Genomic DNA, 23,021 nt, shown 5'->3' with positions numbered 1-23,021 from the left:
GGATATGCCCATTACAATTTTATACCACCCCATTATCAATATCAATTATGCATGGGAACCAATTAAAGCAACTTTTCACATTAATTTTATATGAGCATGAGAACATGTGTTAACAAGCAGCCCATAAAGCCTCATTTTGAATGCCATAGTCACTTAGAAGGAATTCCTCTTGTAGTAGCATCCTCCCTACTAAACTTTGCTAGTGCTAACATTAGAACCACCATTACAACAAGATATCTTTCTAGTGTTGACAACACCATTATAGTAAGATACCTCAAGAGAGACAAAAAATTTAAAAAGTATGATAGTAATACGTATCCAGAATATGGTATTGAAACTAGTAAATGTTCACGAATCCATAAGATTGTAAGGTCATTCTCATTATCATAATCATTGTCATCATCATCACCATCATCCTTGTCATTTTTATTTCCATCATTACATTATCATCATAATCACCATTCATGCCATCATCATCATCATTATGGACATTGTTTGCAATTGTTCATAATTGTAGATGTTGTAAGAAATATCATCAACCCAAAAAATGTGATCAGTGCTAGAAAAGGGTTGTTTAGGACACATTGATATACGTAAGAGAATTAACAACTCTATTTTTGACAGATGATCGATGATGATCATCATCACCGCCATTATCATCGTCATTGTCATTTTTATCATCCCCATCATCATCATTACTGTAATTTCTATCGATATTGTTGTAATCATGCATCATCATCATTCATGCCATTATTGTTTTTGATGATGACCTAGATGAAAATGATGATCATGACACCAAAGATAATGCTTATGATTATGACAATGACAACATCTAAAATTGGGAAGATTCACCAACGTCATTAGCATCGTCATCATCATAATCATTGCCATCATCATCATTGTCATTGTAACCACTATCGTCTTTATCATCATAATCACAATTCATGTCATTGCCATCATCTTCATTTTCATCATTGTCAATATTATTGACATTGTCATCAATTGTTCATAATTGTCAATGCCATAAGGAATATCATCAATGCAGAAAATATGATGAGTGTTGGAAAAGGGATGCAAAAGCGAACATAGAAATGGGGGCAACAATAGAAGTAAAATTGGATGAAAAGTGGATTCAACATAAGTAGATGCACAACAACATGAAAAACCTGACACAGAAGTGGATGAAAAAGTAGATGCAGTTGTCAATGCAAACTTGGATGCAAACATGAAGGCAAAAGTGGAAGCAAACATGGGTCCAATGGTAGGTGTAAAACTTGGCACAAATTGCGGTGAAACAAATGTGGATGCAACAACGGAAACAAAAGTATATGCAAAAATGGATGAAACAAAAGTGGATGCAATAGGGGATGCAAACGTGGAAGCAAATGTGGTTGCAATGGTAGGCGCAAGATATGGTGCAACAAAAGTGGATGTAACAATAGACAAAAAATATGCAAAATAAGATGCAAAAATGGATGTAAAAGTGGAAGCAAACATTGATGCAACAGACAAAACAAAATTGGATGCAAAAAATGGATATAATGTAAGTAGATGCAAAAGTAGATACAAAACGAGATGCAAAACCCAATGCATAAACCTGACATAAAAGTGGATGCAAAAATAGATGCAAATTTGATGCAAAAGAGGATGTCAACATGGATGAAAAATTGGAAGCAAACGTGGATACAATAGTGAGTGCAAAACATGGTGCAAATTGTGACATAACAAAAGTGGATGTAATGATAGATGCAAAAAAAGAATCAAAGTATGATGAAAATGAAGATGTAAAAAGGGATGCAAAAAGTGAAATTTAAAATGGGTGCATCAGTGGATGCAAAATTGTGTGCAAAAGTGGATGCAATAGAAGTCGATCCAAAAGTAGATGCAAAACGAGACACAAAACCCGATGCAAATCCCAGTCCAAAATTGGATACAAAAAGGGATGCAAAAATAGATGTAGTAGTTGATGAAAACCTAGACGCAAATGAGGATGCAAACGTGGATGAAAAATTATAATCAAAAGTGGGTGCAAAAGGAGGTGCCAAACTAGGCGCTAATTGTGGCACAAAAATATTAGATGCAATAGTGGGTACAATAATAGATGCAAAAGAGGATGTAAATATGGATGCCAAACAAGAGGGAAAAGTGGATGCAACAAAAGTAGATGCAAAATTTTATGCAAAACTAGACACAAAACACGATGTAAAACTTGGCGCAAAAGGGATGCACAAATGGATGAAAAAACGGATGCAAAAAATGATTTAAAAAAGGATGCAAAAGTCGATGCAAAAGTTGATGCAAGTGTAGGTGCAAAAAGTGGATGCAAATGGGGATGCAAAAGTATGTCAAACAAAATTAGGTGCCAAACTTGATGCAAAACCTGGAACAAAACCTGGTGTAAAGGATGACACAAAACTTGGCATAAAATTTGGTGCAAAATGTGGTGCAAAACCTATTGCAATACCTGGTGCTAAACTTGGTGTAAGATTTGGTGCAAAACTTGATGCAAATTTTGTGTCAAGTTTTGCACCATATTTGATAAATGGATGCAAATAGCACCAAAAATGGGCTCTAGATGCAAAAAAAGAAGTAAAAAGGGACGCTAATCGCTGGTTTTGTTGTAGTGCATCATAGTCATCCATGGTAAGATGCTCCCTAGCATCGGCAAACTGGCTTTGCCCTTCCCTGCATATGGTCCATCTACCACATGCCCAAATGAAACACAAGTATCAATGATACTTACATCATCATCATGAGGCTCTTCCTCATTCATCCATGTCTGCAAACTGCACGATCTTGGTCCAACTTGATCAATCTCAAGTTCATCCTCCATCATGGTGATGTCTACAACATCTTCAACTGTCATGGCTTCCTCTTCCTTGTTAGCACAATCTGCAACTTCACCTTGCTCCATTGTCCAACCAAGTTGAAGAAGTTCTTCTTCAATATTCCTTTCCAAGACTTGAATTTCCTTTCGGATCCGGGGCTTCTCTTCCTTCAACCTCTTCAACCTGTTTAAGGTGAGCAAGAGCTCCCTTTCACCTTCTGCCAAACTTTCCATGCCTTGTCGTTCAGCTTGGTCCAAGCACTAGGCTTTACCTCTGCTAAACCTGCTTCCACTGTCACGAGCAACCCTTCTCAAGCTGAGTCTTGAAACTACCTTCAAATGCTTCAACACCTGAACCTTGTTCAAGTCTCAATATCACCTGTCATCAACTGTCATACTTCCAAGTGTATGCACACTTGCTTCACCAGCTCCAACCAAGCTCTAATACCAACTGCCAAGTTGTGTATCAGCTTAAACCTTCACGAGCAAACATTGCTCTGATACCAACTGTCACGCCCCTACACCTGCAGTAGTCTTCCAATCGCCTGTAGCAAGGTGCGGCACCACTGAACGCTTTCTGTTCACCAATACTAACATTCGTGGACTACGCCTACTTTAACATTAACATTACTTAGCTTGTGTTTCGCAGCCAAGTAAACATACAATTATCCTTTATACTTAATGAAGCCCATACTCATTCATTATCATCATGCAATTATACCAAGAACAACAACAATTGCAACAAGTATAAAGGGGAGGGGCAACTCCCCGTAATGTGAGTCTGCCCGACAATTTTATTAAGAATATCAGTTTACAATACAAGTGTGTCTTGGCCGAACCAAGTCTCACACTTAACCGAATAATAGACAGAGAGGCAAACCTGCCTTTACAACACCTTGTGCATATCTTGCATAAAGGACGGTGCTCACCCGAGCCACCAAGAATCCTTGCCAAGTCTTACACCAAGAACCGCACCTTAGAATCCACCCCGGACACACCTGCCCAACCTTTGACTTAATTCCAAGTTCACCTTCCAAGTGTGCAACCTCTTAAGGGTAGAGCACATGAGCTATGCGCATCTCCCTACCTTTTCTGCGCACTTCTCTTGAACTCTGTGAAGATGAGTGAATGAGATGATGTTTTATGAGCTTCCATGCTCTTACTTTTTTATGCTTCTTACTTAGTTTCATATGTGAGTTTACATGGGGTGTGCAGCCCCTTGGCCGACCCCCAAAACCACCACAAGTTCCCACAAGACTCTTAACCAAGTCAGCTTGTACGCTCTTGTAACAACTGTATAAGTTCGCTCCACACTTAGCCATATTTCTAAGTGTCGTGCCTTTCGTCGCATTTCTTCCACGGTATCGTCGCATTTCTTCTGCAGCCCCGTCACACGCCCGTGTCGTCGCGCCCGCCCGTCGTGCAGCCCTCGCCCGCTTGTCGTGCAGCCCGCGCCCACTTTGTGCGCCGGCACCCGCCCGTTTGCCTGCGCGCCCGTCGACCGCCCGTGCGCCCGCGCGCCCGGTGCCCAACCGCGCCCTTGCTCGGGTAGAACTCGAGGACCTTACACCAAGTGTCTCGGCATAATAGATCCTTGTGGAATCGTGCACCAGAGTGTTAAATCAAAGTGGTTCATATATATTGTGCACTGCAAGATTTGTTTAAATCGAGATATGCCATAAAAACCAATGTAAAAACCAATGAACCATGTCTTGTCAACCTTAATTCCTCGGAATGCCACAATTTGCAATATGATAAAAGCATGCACTTAATATTTTTTTTGTATATATATATATATATATATATATATATATATATATATATATATATATATATATATATAGATATGAGTAATTAAATTTATCGTAATGTTTGTTACAAGTTTGTTAATATTTACTTTTAATTCAAATTTAAAATGAGATCCATTAATCTTATTGATGAGTCTTGATATCAAATTGAAATGTTAATTAAAAATGTTCATTAAAAAAAAAAGAAAAATTAATTGGAAACTAATTCTACAGAATAAAGTGTTTTACCGAGTCTAGTTTGTTAATACTTAATTTGAATTGAAACCTAAATGAGATAAAATGTTTCACCGAGTTTTAAACTGGGCAAGATTATGTATTTAACATCTATCAAAGGAAAAAAAATAGAATATTATATTTGAAACATCTCACTAAATACAACTTTACTAGCACTTTATGGTTATAAATACAAAATTTTGGTATTCAAACAAAATTGATGTTTGATATAAATAAGAGGTATATATTTCTTTATAATGTTTGATTTAATCGATAGTGATATGTTTTTCAAAATCACGATATAATAATTGTTGTATTCAAACAAAATTGATGTTTTATATAAACAAGTGCTATGTAATAGTTAGTATCTGCGACTTAGTTTAAATATAACTAATTGGAGTAGTAATTGCTCACAAGGTGTGAGATGATTAATTAAAGATTTCATAAAAAAATAAAAATGAAAGTGAAAATGTTGTGCTAAAATTTTTCTTTTTGGTGAGCCCTACCTTATTAGTTGTAATAAATTTTTATGACTTTATGTTTTTTGTAGTGTCTGGTTCAAATTGATATGGAGAAACCTAGTTGCAACTCAATGAAATGTCAACTCCAAGAAACTTGTTTTTCATAACCAATTGTCTCCTACAAAGTTCATGGGAATTGAACATGATTGATATAGAGCACATTGCAATTGTGTTTGTGGTAGTGAAGGCATGAGAATATGAAACAAAAGTTTTATTGTTTTTTTTTTCTATGTAAAGGCTATTCTATTAGATTAAAAAGAGAAAAAATATGTACAAAGAGGTTTGAACCTCTGAGGGGACCTTAGCCAGCCCTCTGTCAAAAAACTTGTGCAGATATTGTTGTTCCTTCTACTTACAAAAAGGGTAGTCATAACTTTTAACCCTGAACAGACCTATATAGAGTTGAAGCTAAATAGTACATTACTCTTCAGAGAGAGCTCCCATACTACTGATTACTATCCTATTACAAAAAGGAAATCCAAAATAAAGTCCATGAGGTACCATGCGCACTGAGAATAACCACAAGATCCTGAAAACCGAAAACTGATATACCGTCCTGAAGCTGAAGGCAAATGGAATTAGACCTGCTTAGGCTCACCTGTATCCTTATCATTGACCTGGTCCGGTAAGCGCTCCCAGGTAACCATCACCACGTCTTCGGCTTCCACCAACTTGCCATCCGGTGGAGGCACAAGGTGCATGACACTTTCGTATAGGTGCCCTGACTCACAAGCAATGATTTGCTCCTGAGGAGAGTTCAGTTGAGTGCCAGCCTCTTCCTGATTATCCTCTTCGTGCACCGCAGCAGAAACCTTGAGGACAGCATCCGCCAAACTACTCTGAGAGGCACTGGCATTTTGAGAAGGCGACTGTTCCTTGGGATCTTCATCTAAGCTGGCAAGCTCGTCTTCTTCCTCCAAGAAGATGACCGTGATTATGGCAGAGATGAGCGGTCTGTTGAGCCTGCTTTTGAAATTGAACCTGGAAGTATGAAGAGAGCTATTAAGGGAGGGACCAGAATCATCTGAGGGCGGAGAGGAAGGTGAGGCAGTGGCTAATGGTGAAATACGACGAGGTACAGAGCTCCCACGCCCCCGCGGCCCTCCCCTGGACCCCGAATTGCTCCCGCGCCTGGGAATGCCCCGACGACGGGCCATAATCGAATATAACAGCGGAGTGATGAAACTAAGGGACGGAGGGTAAGGGAAAAACAACTGACAGACTGATAGGACCCAAAGCGAGAACCAGACTGAAATATGAAAGACACAGACTCTAAGCTCACGTAAGATAGACCCAGCTTCTAGACAATACCTAACCACGACTGAGTGAACCCAATTCCCAACCCAGACACCTACAGCAGGGACATAGACCAAATTCCTTACAGAGATAACGCCGAAGACTGATCTGAGACACCAGACACAAAAGGCAGAAATTAACGAAGAGCGCCCAACACCTTAGAAGAGATTCAGGGTTGTTTTCCTGAGACTAACCAACTAATAATTGTTAAGAGACCATGAAGACTTCCCAGTTCTCTGTATAGCACTGAGACTTTGAAACCAAGACCACCAGAGGAGACCTCTGCTTGCAAAGATCGGACATACAACGATACTTCCGGCCAGAACCAGAACAAATGAAACCTGGAGAGTGCGCGCCATCCTGTTAACCTCCAGCTGTGTACCTCGAGCTTGTGGCTGCATTAATGATGATTAATTACCTCCCTTAAACCGACTTACCTTGCGTGTGTGCTTGCCAATTGCCGGCTGCGCATGCATAGGCATTAACATCTATTAAAGACACCCGCATCCGGGTGAAACAAAAGTTTTATTGTGATCACTCAAATGGTGTCCATTTCTTTTGCAGAGAAAAATTGACTTGAGATGATCTATAATTTGTGATTTAGTATTAAATTAAATTGTAAAGACATCTTAATTAATATTTATGAATAATTTCTAATAACAATTTGTTTACTATTAATTTAACAACTAAATTATAACTAGCACAATTATATAAATTGAATCACTAGTAATTATAGATGGATATCAAAAAAAAAAAATTCTAATCAAAATACTTAGTTTTAAAATCATTTCCTACTGTGAAAAAAAAATCATTTAAAAATTTTAAATATTAAAATAAATAAAATCTATCATCAGAACTATGAATAAAGTTGGAGTAGATAAAAAAACTTTAACAAAACTCACACATTAACTTTTTGCGTGGTAGCTGAGACCAATATTTTGTGTTTGATTCGAGGAAAGAAGATAAAACAACTTTAATAAACCAATTGATACAGATGAGAAATTGAAGACTAACCTCACAATAAATGTGGAACAATCTTGAGCTAATTGAAACATAATATGGAAGTTCAAAGTGGGATCCATATCCCAACTAGAGTTTCAAATCCCAACTGGAGTTTCAAATCCTTTGGCCTACAAGAATAATAGACATTAATCACAGACACACAAAAGGAGTTGAAAAAAAAAACATCTTGAATTCAAGAAGATTAATTTCTTGAATTCTTGAATTCAATTTCTTGTTATAATATCAATTTATTGAATTTTTTATATACTTGGAGACAAAGATTATTAAAATTATGCTTAAATAAAGCAAATTCAACAAAGATAGGAAAAAATACTCACGAGATCTAAAAACTAGCATCTGCACTAGATGTTGCAAAGGAAACACTGTAAGGCATAAATTCAAGAAGAATCATGACATATAAAATATCATTAGATCCCATTGTTATTATTTCTGTCTCTTCATAGAAAATACCATTGTAGGAAAAGAAGGTAGAGGATACACACATTTGAATAAGGTTGAGGGTTTCAAGATTGACCAATTTGAATATTAATTCTAAAGCTTGAGGAACAATGATTTTGGTAACGAGGGAGACAACTTGGATATTAATTCTAAAGCTTCAGGAACAAGGATTTTGGTAAAGAGGGAGATGCCATCACAACTCACGAAGATGTCATTGCCATCAAAATGAATGGATTTGGCCTTTTGGATGAAGTGGTGGGAATCTTTAATGAAAGAATAAGATGTGCCAAGAAAGGGTTGAAGCTTGGTGGCTAGGAAGCACGAGAGTGCATGAATGGGGGCTCCATTAGAACTCACTATGGGTCTTAAGGGGATATCCTTTTTATGAATCATTGATTTCCCATAGATTCTGGGGGTCATAAGATGCCGAGGGATAAGTTGCTTTTGAGTAAGAGGATCAATAATAAGAAGATAAATCACACTTTTTATATGTCGTGGCACTTACTGCACCCAAATTTAGGAGTTAAAAAACCTCATATCCTTGAAAAAATCCTACTTCAAAATAAAATGCATTTTCTGTGATTACGCCTATGGTGGTCATATAAAAAAACAACAAAGAAAAGCCTCAAAGATTACATAATTTCTTTAGATCCCAACTGGAATTGATTATCTAAAGATAATGGATTTGGTCTATTTTGCATGCCACAATGCTTAGGATTGAAGCAAAAGTTTCTCAAGATGCTCCATAACATTTTCATTGTTTCTTATCTTTAAATACCTTCTCTTCCTTTAAGCACATCCCATTCTCTACACATAATGTAAACTCAAATTTGTTATATAGTAAAAATTCAACCTATTAATCAAGGAATTGGCACAGTTATAAATCTTTTACAAGCAAGAAATATTTTTTTCACGCATAGAAGACTATATCATATGTGGAAATTCCTCATCAAAAACTATATTTCCATTGTAGTATGATACATAGAAGAATATTATCCTTGTGATGCTAACAACAGACTATATCAGTGACATATAGGGTTATTGTCCCTTGCCTAATTTATGGAGGTGCAACAACTCCATCTCTATATACAAGTGGTCAATGGATTCTTATGTATGTATTAACAAAATGTTCATTTGATGTGCATTTCTTTCTTATGTGCCATCAAATTTGCACTCTAAAGTTATGGGTGGTACATTCCATAGTTTCTTATTAAATGGTTTACACATCCTTTGTTGCTTTCATATTTGTGTTGAAACACTACATACTACTTTTTCAAACTACAATGTTGTACTCTACAAAATTATTGTGTATACAAGGCAATGGTGATATTAGCCAGGGGAATGGAATTGAATGAAGCATACTATATATCTCGCTTTGGGTTCGCTGTAGTGGGAGGCGATCAAGGCTCTAAGGTTCAACAAAGGGAGTGACAGAGGGTAACAGGTACCCATGGAAGCACAGGGAGGAGGGAGCTCCTCTCCCTCCTATAGTAACGTGGTTGCAAGCAGGGGAAGAGCAGGGAATAAGAACAAGCCTCCACAACCCTTGGAGGTCAAGAAAAAAAACACAGAAACTCAGAAGGTGGAAGGCAGCAATACCCATGCAGAACAAGGGACCCACGAAGAGAAACGATGGGAGAAGAAAGCAGAAGACAGAGGTCAGGAGACAGGGAATAGATCCAAGTTGGGGCCCTATAAACCCAAGACCACAACCAAACCGCAGGTTATTTTAAATGATCCAGCTCTGCAAGAGCACATGGATCACATGGAAAACTATGCCATTATATGCAAATTTATGGGCATTTGGCCATCAGAGAAGGTGTTGTACACTTGGATAAAATACAACTGGAAACCAAAGGGGGAGTTAAATATACATCTTGGATCCAAGGGTTTTTTAACAGTGGTATTCACAAACATGGAGGACAGAGACAAGATTTTTGAAGGAGGACCATACTTCTTTGCAGCTGTTGGACTCTATATGTGGCCATGGACGCTGAACTTTGTGCCAGAACGAGAAACCTTCACTTAGGTACCAGTATGGATTAGAATCTACTCCTTACCTTTAGATTATTGGATGCCAGAATCTTTAAAAGCTATAGGCAATAAATTAGGTCATTTCTTAAAGATTTCTGAGGCTACTCTACGAGGAAAATATACCTCATATGCTCATATTTGTGTGGAGATGGACCTATCAGGAGCCCTTCCAGATGAGGTCATTCTAGAAGTCTATGACGAGGAATGGGTTCAAATAGTTGACTATGAACATATCCCGTTTAGATGTCACAAATGTCATGAACATGGAGACCTATTAGAGAATGTCCTCTTAATAGAAGGAAGGAAGATATAAACACGAGTAAAGGGAAAGATCAGATAAGTTTCACCAAAGTTGGAGGAAAAGGAAAAGGAGGGGGAAGGAAGACACATAAGAACCCTACTGAGAAGGAGAACAAAACAAGAAGGCACAATAGTTTTGAAATCTTAGGAGAAGAAGATGCAGACGGAGGTGATCAAAAGAGGACAGAGAATCACACAGCAAGGGGGAAAGGAAAAGAGACCAGAATGGAGTTCACTCAGGAATAGAATGAATACACGGTGGACCCTTTGTGTAACATGGAAATAGAAAAAGACCATGATATGACTCAAAGTGAAAGTGGCACAGAGGACCAAGACTTACAAGAGATCTTGGAAAGGGAGAACCTAGAGCTGGAAAAGTTTCTTGAACGAGGAGGGAACTTGGGAATAAACTCTATACCTCAGGAGGACATTGACAAGGTACAACAAATATTCCTTAACAAGTCACGTCAAATAGCTGCAGGAGTCAAAAGAGGACATGATAACCAGGAAAATAAAGGGACTTCCACAATAGGACTAATAACAAGAAAATTAACAAAAAACTAAGGAAAGAGGAGGGGAAGGAAAAGACAAAAATAATTACTGTTGGAGTGTGGCAAACTCATGATTGAATCTGGAAAGATGAAAGTCCTTTCCAATTACTCCTTTACAACCCCATCTCAATGAAAATCATAACCGGGAACATTAGAGGACTTGGGAGCAGAAGAAAACAGAGGAATCTAAGTAACAGGATCAAAGAGGTAAAACCTGACATATTATTCTTAGAAGAAACAAAATGCTCAATGGAGAAGATTAGAGAAAAACATACCAAATGGTTAAATAGATATGAATACCTTGAAGTTAAAGCAAATAAATCTACTGGTGGCATTCTCACCCTATGGGATCCACAGAAATTTGGTGTGATTGATGTGGACGTTTCCAGACATCACCTCTCTCTGATTTTCCAACCGGTGGGTGATAGGCAATGTTACATGATCACCAATGTCTACGGTCCTCAGCCAATGGAGGACAAACTTTGACTCCTCACCACTCTAGAGGATATGAAGAAAATATACCCAGCTCTACCCTAGATTCTAGGAGGTGATTTTGTTGGGTCCCTATAATACTAGTGATTACCCCATTACTATTGTAGTTATACCCCTTATTTATATTGTTGTGCCCCTATTACCCACATATTGTTCTTTCTGTGCCCCATAGAATCCCTCTATTATTATTTTTGTGGCTTTATATTATTATTGTTAGGTCGGCTGGATTATATTGTTACTCCTTAGACTCCTATATATAGAAAGGAGGTTTTGTCATTTGTATCATCCAAGAATTGTTCATTTATGTAATGTAAAGGAGGTTGCCCCCTCGAAGAGGCTGAATTCTAAGGCGTTGATCTTTCTTTTCTATCTTTTCTTGAGCTGGTTTCATAACATTTGGTATCAGAGCTTTGGATTCTAGGGTTTCGCTGCTCCAAACAGGTCATCGTGGCATTTTCACTATAACTTTTTTTCTGTGACGTTTCAGAAGTCACAAAAAAACCCATTTGAGAAGAGATCGCGCTGAACCTTGGGTCCGAATTTCATAGTTTTTCGCGTGATATTTTTTGAGATATGATCTGAGGAAGTTGGTCCTTTTGCAGACTCCTGAATTACACTCAAAACACGTGACCTGGGGAAAATCGTCATAACTTTCTTTCTGAGCATCGGATTGAAATTTCGTAAGAAGGTACATAAAGAGGACGGACTGTAGTTTTCTTTTATATATTTTTTAGAGTCAAAGGTTGAAACAGTGACACGTGGCACGTCGTACAAGTTCACTCTACGGAACTAGTCTATAATCAAGTCACTGTGGGAGATTTCGCATAACTCTTCCTTGGAGAATCCAATTTGGGTCAGACTTGTGGCATTGGAAAGAGGACACAGAGGGCTACTACAAGTCACAAACTCAGAACTAGATAATCAGAAAGTATAGAGATACATCGGAGGCAATATCGAGCTCCTACAAAGTGAAAAAAGGTGTGTAGATTTTCTTTAATTTTTGCTTAAGCTTGGTTTGAAAATTTATTTTGAATGAATTCAAAGGGCATATTAGAGAATTATTATCGATAACTGATGCCCCGAGGAAAGAAAATGCAAACACCTAGTAAGGAGCCTGAAATCTCTAGCATGACTCATGAAGAAGAAGAAGAAATGTTATATGATATATCAAAATTACAAGAACAAGTGCAACGAGTGTCACTTGCACAAAAAGCAACAGAATCTAAAATGGATGGTTTAAGAAAAGATGTAGAAGCTAAGATGGATGGTTTAAAGAAAGGTGTAGAAGCTAAGATGGATGGCATGGAAGCTAAGGTGAATGGCATGGACGCTAAAATTGATGGCATGGATGATAAGATGGATAAGTTGCTACAAGAAATAGTCACTAAGGGTGAAAGAGTACTAAAGGAAACTCATCCATAGACTCTAATGTTGGATCGAAGACTCACCATGTTCCAAAAATCGATATAAGGAAGTTTGATGGCAAGGATCCCGCCACATGGATATTACAGATGGAGCAATTCTTCGATCTCAATGATGTGAAAACACACAAAAGGTACGTATGGAAACTTTATATTTGGAACCAAATCAGTTTGTATGGTATCAATGGCTTTGTTCTCGTAAACAGTTTATCACTTGGGCAATTTTTACGGAATAATTGATAGCACATTATGAGGATACAAAAAGCAACACTTTTTTTAGCCAATTGATAAGTCTCAAACAAAAGGGTTCAATAATGGAGCACATTGAGGAGTTCCAAAAATTGAACATAAGGGTAAAAGATATTCCAGAGGAGCATAGGATTGATGTGCGCCTTTGGGAACCTGATTCATTAGAAAAGGCATTCAGGTTAGCAAGAAAAATGGAAAGCAAAATTATGGCAACTAGGAAGCATATCATTCACAACTATAAAGACGGAAGTGTTGTTGCCCATAGTATTCCACAACCTACAAGGTTGACACCACAAGAATTGGAAGAAAAAAGAGCAAAAGGGCTTTGTTACAATTGTGATAGAAAATACAAAAAAGGTCATAAGTGTGCTGAGAAGAAATTATTCTACATAGATTGTGAAGAGGAAGAAGAAAAGGAGAAAGAAAGGTCAAAAGAAGAGGATATATTCCAGGAACAAAGCCTAGATGAAGAACAAATAAACCCAACCATATCATGTAATGCATTGGCGGGAATTACCACTCCTCAAACCATCAAGATAGAAGGACAAATCAAGAAGAAAAAGGTAATAGTGTTGTTTGATTCAGGAAGCACCCACAATTTTATTCATTGTACGGTAGAAAAAGAATTGAATTGCTTCCTATATCCAGCACCAGAGTGTCAAGTGATGATTGCCATAATATCAAGCTATCCATGGGAGAATATGTATTGACTAGCCCGATGCTTTCCATTCCAATGGGAGGTGCTGATGTTGTACTAGGAGTCCAATGGCTACAATCCTTGGGTACAATAGCTTTTAATTTTCAAGAACTTTTCATGAAATTTTCTGTGGAAGGAAAGGAAGTTGAATTAAGGGGTATTGCAGGGAAACCAGGAAAGATAATCAGCTCTAATGGCATGACAAAGCTTCTAAAAAAGGAGCAAAGAGGTGTAATTGCACAATTATGTTCGCTAGATGTTTCCACATTGGAATCATCTATTTCTCCAGATCTCCAAAAAGTCCTGGACAATCATTCCAAGGTATTTGAGACTCCCAAAGGTCTCCCACCTATGCGTGATCATGATCATGCTATTCATCTGATTCCAGGAAGTGTTCCTCCAAACATCAGGCCGTACAGATATCCATATGTCCAAAAAAGTGAAATTGAACGTATGGTTGCAGAAATGCTAGAGGCTGGTATAATTCAACCGAGTCAAAGTTCTTTCTCAGCTCCAGTAGTATTGGTGCACAAGAAGGATGGATCATGGCGCATGTGTCTAGATTATAGGGAGCTCAACAAGCTCACTATTAAAGATAAGTTCCCCATTCCTGTCATTGATGAATTACTGGATGAATTGCATGGATCAATTTACTTCACCAAGTTGGATCTTCGTTCGGGATATCATCAAATCAGAATGAAGATTGAAGACATTCCGAAAACGGCATTTAGAACTCATGAGGGTCATTATGAATTTTTGGTCATGCCTTTTGGCCTTACCAATGCACCTTCAACATTTCAAGGTTTGATGAATTCAATTTTCAAACCATTCCTTAGAAAATTTGTGTTAGTATTTTTTGATGATATACTAATCTACAACAAGTCTTGGAAGGATCATGTTGAACATGTTGACAAGGTGCTACAACTATTGGAGGAGAAACAATTATATGCAAAAAGATCCAAATGTTTCTTTGGAGTCCAGGAGGTGGAATATTTGGGTCATATTGTATCTCATGAAGGAGTTAAGGTAGACCCTAGCAAAATTAAAGCCATTAAGGAATGGAAAATCCCCACATCCATAAAGCATCTGCGAGGATTTCTTGGGTTGACAGGGTATTATCGCAAGTTTGTTAAGAATTATGGGAGAATAGCAGCACCTCTAACAACATTATTGAAGAAAGATTCATTTTCATGGACTCCGGAAGCAACAAAGGCCTTTAAACATCTTAAGGAGGCAATGTGCCAAGCACCAGTCTTAGCTACACCGGACTTCACAAAAACCTTTATTGTGGAATGTGATGCTTCAGGAAATGGAATTGGTGCTGTTCTAATGCAAGATGAAAGACCCATTGCTTTTGAAAGTCGTCCAATCAAGGGAAAGTTTTTAAGCAAAGCTATTTATGAAAAGGAAATGTTGGCAATACTCCATGCACTTAAGAAATGGCGACCCTACCTAATGGGAAGACACTTCAAGGTAAAAACGGATCATGATAGCCTTAAATAATTTTTAGAACAAATATTATCCTCTGAAGAGCAACAAAAGTGGGTCACAAAGATGTTGGGTTACGACTTTGAAATCATCTACAAAAAAGGGAAGAAAAATGTGGTGGCAGATGCACTCTCAAGAAAGGATGAGGATATGGAAGCATTGTTGTGTGCCATTTCTATTATCCAACCAGATTGGATAAATGAAGCAAAGGAGGAATGGAAGAATGACGAAGAAGTGTGGGCACTTATTCGAAAGCTACAACAAGATTCAAGTACTTCTGATACATTTAGCTGGCAAAATGATTCGTTATGGTACAAAGATCGCTTATACCTCTGTAAGAATTCCCAGCTAAAACAAAAGATTCTTATGGAATTGCACACTTCTCCCTTAGGAGGGCACTTAGGATTTTTAAAAACTTACCACAGGGTTAAGAAGGAAATTTTTTGGGATGGCCTTAAATCAGATATTCAAAAGTTTGTAGCGGAATGTTTGGTTTGCCAACAAAATAAAGTTGAAACAATTAAGACACCGGGTCTATTACAACCTTTATCCATTCCAAGCCAACGTTGGGAGGAGGTTTCAATGGATTTTATCACAGGTTTACCCAAGTCTGAGGGAAAGAGTGTCATCATGGTGGTAGTTGACAGACTTACCAAGTATGCACACTTTTGTGCATTATCACATCCATTTAAAGCCAGTACAGTTTCTACTGCATTTATGGAAACAGTTCAAAAGCTACATGGAAACCCAAAGATTATTGTAAGTGACAGAGATCCCATTTTCACTGGAAATTTTTGGACAGAATTATTTTCTTGTCTTGGTACTCAGTTAGCTCATAGCTCATCTTATCATCCTCAATCTGATGGGCAAACTGAGATAGTAAACAAATGTTTGGAAGGATATCTTCGTTTCTTTGTATCTGATAAACAGACACAATGGGTCAAATGGTTGCCTTTGGCTGAATGGTGGTATAACACTTCCTTCCATACAGCAACAAAAATGACCCCATTTATGGCACTTTATGGGTACCAACCACCATCAATCACATCATATTTAAGAGAAAATTCTAAGGTTCAGGCAGTGGAACATCACATCGAACATCAACAACAAGTCCTCCAACTCTTAAAGGATAACCTCGTGTTGGCACAAAATAGAATGAAACAACAGGCAGATCAACATCGCAGTGAAAGAAGTTTTGATGTAGGTGATTGGGTATTCCTACGGCTACAACCATATAAGCAAATGTCCCTAAAGCAAGCTAAGAAGGATAATAAATTATCACCAAATTATTATGGTCTGTACAAGGTGTTGGAAAAGATTGGTACTATGGCATACAAATTGGAGCTTCCTGCAGCTTCTCGATTGCACCCAGTTTTCCATGTTTCATGTTTAATGAAGGTTATAGGCGACAAGCTCCCAGTTCAAACAATATTGCCAGAACTTGACGAGGAAGGAAAAATTATATTGGAACCGGAAGCAGTCACAGAAACAAGAACTCGACAGCTACGAAATCGATCAATTTCAGAGTATCTTATCAAGTGGAAGAACTTATCCGCTGAAGATTCCACATGGGAGGATGAGAATTTTATGCAGAAGTATCCAGAACTGCTCAAGCGTTGAGGACAACACTTTTTTGAAGGAGAGGGGCATGTTGGGTCCCTATAATACTAGTGATTACCCCATTACTATTGTAGTTATACCCCTTATTTATATTGTTGTGCCCCTATTACCCACATATTGTTATTTCTATGCCCCATAGAATGCCTCTATTATTATTTTTGTGGCTTTATATTATTATTGTTAGGTCGGCTGGATTATATTGTGAATCCTTAGACTCCTATATATAGAAAGGAGGTTTTGTCATTTGTATCATCCAAGAATTGTTGATTTATGTAATGTAAAGGAGGTTGCCCCCTCGAAGAGGCTGAATTCTAAGGCGTTGATCTTTCTTTTCTATCGTTTCTTGAGCTGGTTTCATAACAGATTTTAACATGACAAAATCACTCGTGGAGAAGAAATGAGGTACTAGAACTCTTGGTAAGGATTCTATTTCCTTCCAGAACTTCATCACCAATATGAAGTTGGCTGACATGGAAACCAATAATGGAATATTCACTTGGAATAACAAAAGGGGCAGCCCTACCCAAGTAGCTTCAAAATTAGATAGATTCATTATCTCAGAGGAACTTCTTCTCATGGGAAGTAGCATGAATGCGCTCATCCTACCTTTCAGAGGTTCTGACCACTGGCCAATTCAATTGGAGGCTTCTCTATTTTGTAAACCGAAGAACTCCCCCTTCAGTTTTGAGAATGCTTGGCTCACACACTCAAACTTCCTCACAAACATCGAAAAATGGTGGAAGGAAGAGCTACACATTTATGGTACAAAGATGTTCCTTCTTCACAATAGGCTCAAGCATATTAAAGGTAGACTCAAATAGTGGAATAGAAAGGAATTTGGCAATATCTTCAAAGCTAAAGGAGATGTGGAAAAGAAACTAAAGGAAATAAACCAAATTCTTATCAAAGAAGGCTATACAGATGAAAGGAAAGAGATGGCAGAGTCACTTCAGCATGATTGGGAAAACAGATGCCTACAAGAGGAAATATTCTGGAGACAGAAATCTAGAGTACAATGGATTAAGGAAGGGGAGAGAAACACCAAATTCTTCCACAGATCCACCATAGCTCATAGAAACAACAATAGAATTATGAAACTCACAGATCAGCATGGAATAGAAAGAAACACTCATGAAGAGATGGAAGAGGTTCTAGTCCAACATTTTCAGAGAATTGCAGAGGAAACCTCGGAAGATAGATATCAGTTTACGAAGAGATTTACTCAATACATTCCTAAATTGGTTTCTAGAGATGACAATTACAATCTCAACAGACCAGTAACAGAGGAAGAAATTGAGGAAGTCATTACAGAGATGCACAATGGGAAAGCACCAGGCCCGGATGGCTTCAATGTGGACTTTTTCAAAGCATGTTGGAGGATAGTAAAACAAGATATTCTGGAGGTTGTGGAAGACTCTCAGAAATTTAAGATGGTCTTAAATGTTCTCAATGAATCTTTCATAGCCTTAATCCCAAAATAGGAAAAGGCCACCTCTCGAGACAGATTTAGACCTATAGCATTATGCAATGTGGTGTACAAAATTATATCCAAAGTAATTGCCAATCATCTCAAACCACTCCTCCCTACCCTAGTGTCAGAGGAGCAAACGGGTTATGTAGAAGGAAGACAAATTCTAAATAACATTATTCAAGAACATGAAGTGGTTCATTCACTCAATACCAATAAACAAGCAGGTGTTGTTGGGAAAAGTATCTACTCAGAACGCCCCTATCCCACTCTAAGGCGTGACAATGCCTTAGCAACAAACAAGGAAAACTACTTGTGTATTCTTCTTTATGAAATGTAAACGAAGAGGAAGGATGAACTAACATGTGTCTTGCGCTAGTTTGTTGACCCAATCGCGATCCTCTTTGACAGCTTCCAGCTACCTGCTCCCTTACTCGCCCAGCTTCACCAAGTTCCTGCAAGATCACAGAAGAGGAAAACTACACAAAGACATAGATTTACATTCATAAATATCTTAGGATCAGATTTAAGCTAAACATGCAAATATAACAAAACATCATTGATACACAAGCATGTAGGAGAAACTCAAATAGTTTTATTGATATAATAAGAAGATCCAGGAGGAGATACAACCAAGTGAGTCCTGATCCAGCATCTACCTCCCAGCAAAGGAATCCCTTCCTCACCTCCGACAAAGCATAAATCACCCAATGCACTAATCTCAATCTCAAAACCAACAACAATTCTCTGCAAAGTACAAAATTCTAGCCTCTGGATCTCTGGGATGAGGGATCCATATATAGATGTAAGCAGAGAGGATGAGTCAGATTATGTTTTGACTTCTGGCTTCTCTCTGTTAGTTCTTGCTTCCACTTGGAGACTGAGAGCCTCTTACTCATCCTTGGTCGAACTCAGTGAGGCAAGTGTCATTGAGGAAGATTCTGGAAGCTTCCATTGACTGTCCACCTCGCGGAATGACCCTGGCATTTGGCATTTCTCGCTCAGCACACCCTGGTAGTGCATTTAGGTGCGTTGCAATGCAACTAGCTAGTGTACTGGGGTGCTATGCAACGCAGGTAGCTAGTGGAGCATCTGAAATGATCCTGATTTGACTGATTCTGAGTAGTTTCTGGTGGAGAACTTCTGGGAGAAGCTGTATTTGGTTGACCTTGTTCCTTTAGGGGCAGGCACAACACTTTTAGGGACTTTGGATCCCTTGGTTTATGGACATTTTATGCTTAGAGCTGTAAGGCACAAAAATGTCTATAACAATTGCCCCCTAAAGTATGAGGCCGTTTATCAGGGGAAATGCTTTATTAGGAGGATCCGAAGTTATTTCAATGCTGGGAGGAGACCTGTAATAAGATACAATACAATACATTATTTTCATACTGTTTTCATGATCTAGCTGAGGCGGGCATTCCCATGCTCAACTTTATAAATTTATTTTTATGTACACAGGACAGACAATCGTCTGATGGTAGACTGATGATTTTGATGAAGTCATCATCCTTTTGGTAGGATGATTATCTGTGTTGCAATGCTGTACATGTCAATGTCTTTATTTTTCCTGAATATATATCGCAGCCTTGATGGATGAAACTAGATCCGGGGTCTTCAATCTCGTTCGATCTTCACTCGAAGTACAAGTCGATCCATGTGAAAAATGCTTTGAAGTCGAACATGGAAAGACATCGCTTGATTACCAGTCGATGATGTAAACTGTTAACAAGCGTGTGAGGAATCACCGATAAGGATGATGACCCTCAAGGTACTGCAGTACAATTCACTTGGTGTGAATAAAGGACTTGGCGTCGAACAGCACGCAAAATCTTTCGGTCGAAGGTCATTGATGTATACCTGTCGCCGAAAGTGAGAAACTTGCCATTGAGGCATGCAAGCTTCAAAGTACTGAATGTGGTGTTCCTAGATCAACTTCTTGGATAATGAGTTGATGTCGACAAGAAGCGATCCGTCCAAGGAGAGCCTTGATGAATCCCACATCAATGACACGGAACAGAGCAAATGATTTTGATGGAGGTGAAAACGATCTGATGATACATGGTTCAGGGTGGCGGTCATGAAAGAATGAAGTATAATGTATGGTAGTGGATGGGACACGGGTGACTTCTCTGGATGACTTCTCTTGAACATGTCGGCGACACTTATGTGATGGATCGGTAGCATTTACCCCAAATGTGGATGGTATGGCGAGACCATGGTGATGTGACCGGTGAATGAAACAACCCAACCCGACTCAGGCACGGAGTGGAAGTGTCATGTTCAAGAGCGACTTGCTACCAATAAAGATTCTTTGAGTTTCTTCCCAATTTTTCCCCAGTCATTGCTGACCAGTACCTCTTTATTTTTTTCAAGCTTGAGGAGGATAACATATGCTTGTTCTATAATTTGCCCTTCGGGAAAACCCATCGCTATGTTTTAACGAGCCTAGCAATAGTGAAACTCGTTCTCGTCTAAAGACAAGTTTGTCGCTATTAATGTTTTTAACGAGTTTAACGACAAAGATAACTCGGTCCTTTTCATCTTTAGAGAGTCTGAAAAGGTACGTAAAGGTAACTCCGAAATTCCTTTTTCGTCATCTAATCCCTTAAGTCTGAAAAAGTATAAAACAATACAGAAGGGATGAATTTTCGATAGTTTTAACGAGCCGAACAACACAAGCGCTCGATCTTTTTGTGCAATAATCCCTCAGGTCCAAAAAGATTAAAATCTAGAGGAGGGATAACACTTCCGGTCGCTTTAACGAGCTAGAAGGCCAAAACTCGGCAATCTTTTCATATTTTACGAGTCAGATGAAAAGAGCTTAAAGAAGACTCGTCTTTTGAGGAACGAGTGATAAAATGGGTAGCAACTGATTCCAGGTAAGGGTTGGAATTTTCCAAGCACGGCAGTGTCACAAGGATGGCTAGTGAAATCACTCTTCGCAGCTGTTCCTCAAAATGGGTAAACAATCAAATGGAGGTGAATGATCGGCCAATGGAAAAGTGGAGGTGACAGTGCAAACACGACCAAGGCTTTAATGGCTGATAATGTTACATTCACGGTGGTTATTTACCAGAGGATAGTTTATTTTTTAACGAGCTTAAACGCGGATTGAAACACTTGCTCGGTCTTATGTTTATTTTTTAACGAGCATGAACTATGTGCTAAAACTGCTCGATAATCCAGTCATATGATAAGAATGTCTCATATAAGATGCCATTTTTTATGGAGCTTTCGCCTTACAAAGCTTTTCCCCGCATCCTTTCTTTATGCAAGTTCGGAAACGACTAATCCTACGAGTTTAAAGGGTTAGCCTACGGGTTTAAAGGGAGGACCTAAAAATTTAAGAAAATAAATAGCCACCCCTTGCTTGAACTCCAAAAGGTTTGCATGCCCCCAGGTATAAAATAAGATTTCAAGGTTACCCCTCAATTTGCAGACATAACATTTGTTCTATCAGGAAAGGCCTACCTCTTTCAGGTTACCAAAGATTGTTCTATTCGCGGTCTAAAAAAAACACTTCTTCGGCGATGTCTACCGAGATAAACAAAGGTGATTAACTCAGTTTTGTCAACTCACATAACTTTGACAAGAGAATATTGTTCTAGAATAACCCCTCTTCCACCGACGGACGGGGTACAGACTAGTCATATTCTCCCGCGAAAACCTACCCTATAGCCGAAGTTTTCCTGCCGAAGTAGACCAGGATGCATTCCCCCTGGGTTCCAGTCATATCCCTCTGAATTACTCGCGCTCATCGGGAGGATGGACCTTGGGTTGAGACATTTCTTGCGTGAAGAGACAATTTAGGGATGGTATATGACTATTTGCGATGCGTGATCCAGGAAATGAAAGTTGGTCCACGAGCTTGACCACTCTTCCTTCATGCGGAAAACACATTACTATAAAGAGTGAGGAGACGATGGCTCCCATGCAATAAATATAGTCTCACCCAAGGCGTATATTGTAATCTAAGGGTCCTTGGACGACCATTATGTTCATTTGAACTGTCCTCCCTTTCAATGTTATGGGCACATTGGGGAGGATCCCTAGAGGTCGACTGGTTCCTTTATCGAAACCTGTCAGATTTCTCAGCTCAGGCAAAAGCGATGGCGAACCAAGAGCTTTCCAAGCAATAGAGGAAAGGATACTCACAAAAGCCCCCTCATGTATGATGGTACCAGCCATGACCATTCTATATATTTGGATGATAATTCTGAATGGTATGCTTGCTGGTAAACGGGGTATGCCTAGTTGATTCCAGTCGAAGGAGACAACTAGGTTGCTTGGAGGTGGGACCGAGTAGACGGCCAGGTACGGCTCTGACGAACTTCCTTCCTGCGATAAAGGAATGGGTAGGTTGCCCCCGTGTTCTTCGGAGTCTGTGTTGATGAAGAGAATCTGGACGGTGTCATCCTTGTTCTCTTCAGCGACTGTGTCATTCGAAGATAAAACCTCTAAAGGCAAGACTGGGTCAACTGCCACCTCGACCTTTTGACTTTCGTTGGGTATGGATTCAGCTGGTTCATCTTCAATGACAGGCGCTTCAGCTGACCACTTGAGTGGGCTAGC

The sequence above is a fragment of the Pinus tabuliformis genome, chromosome 4_2, assembly GCF_031772625.1.
Source record: "Pinus tabuliformis cultivar Carrire ecotype Pingquan chromosome 4_2, CPIR1, whole genome shotgun sequence".
Classification (NCBI taxonomy): Eukaryota; Viridiplantae; Streptophyta; class Pinopsida; order Pinales; family Pinaceae; genus Pinus; species Pinus tabuliformis.
The sequence above is the reverse complement of the archived record's forward strand: the minus strand, read 5'-3'. Positions refer to the sequence as shown.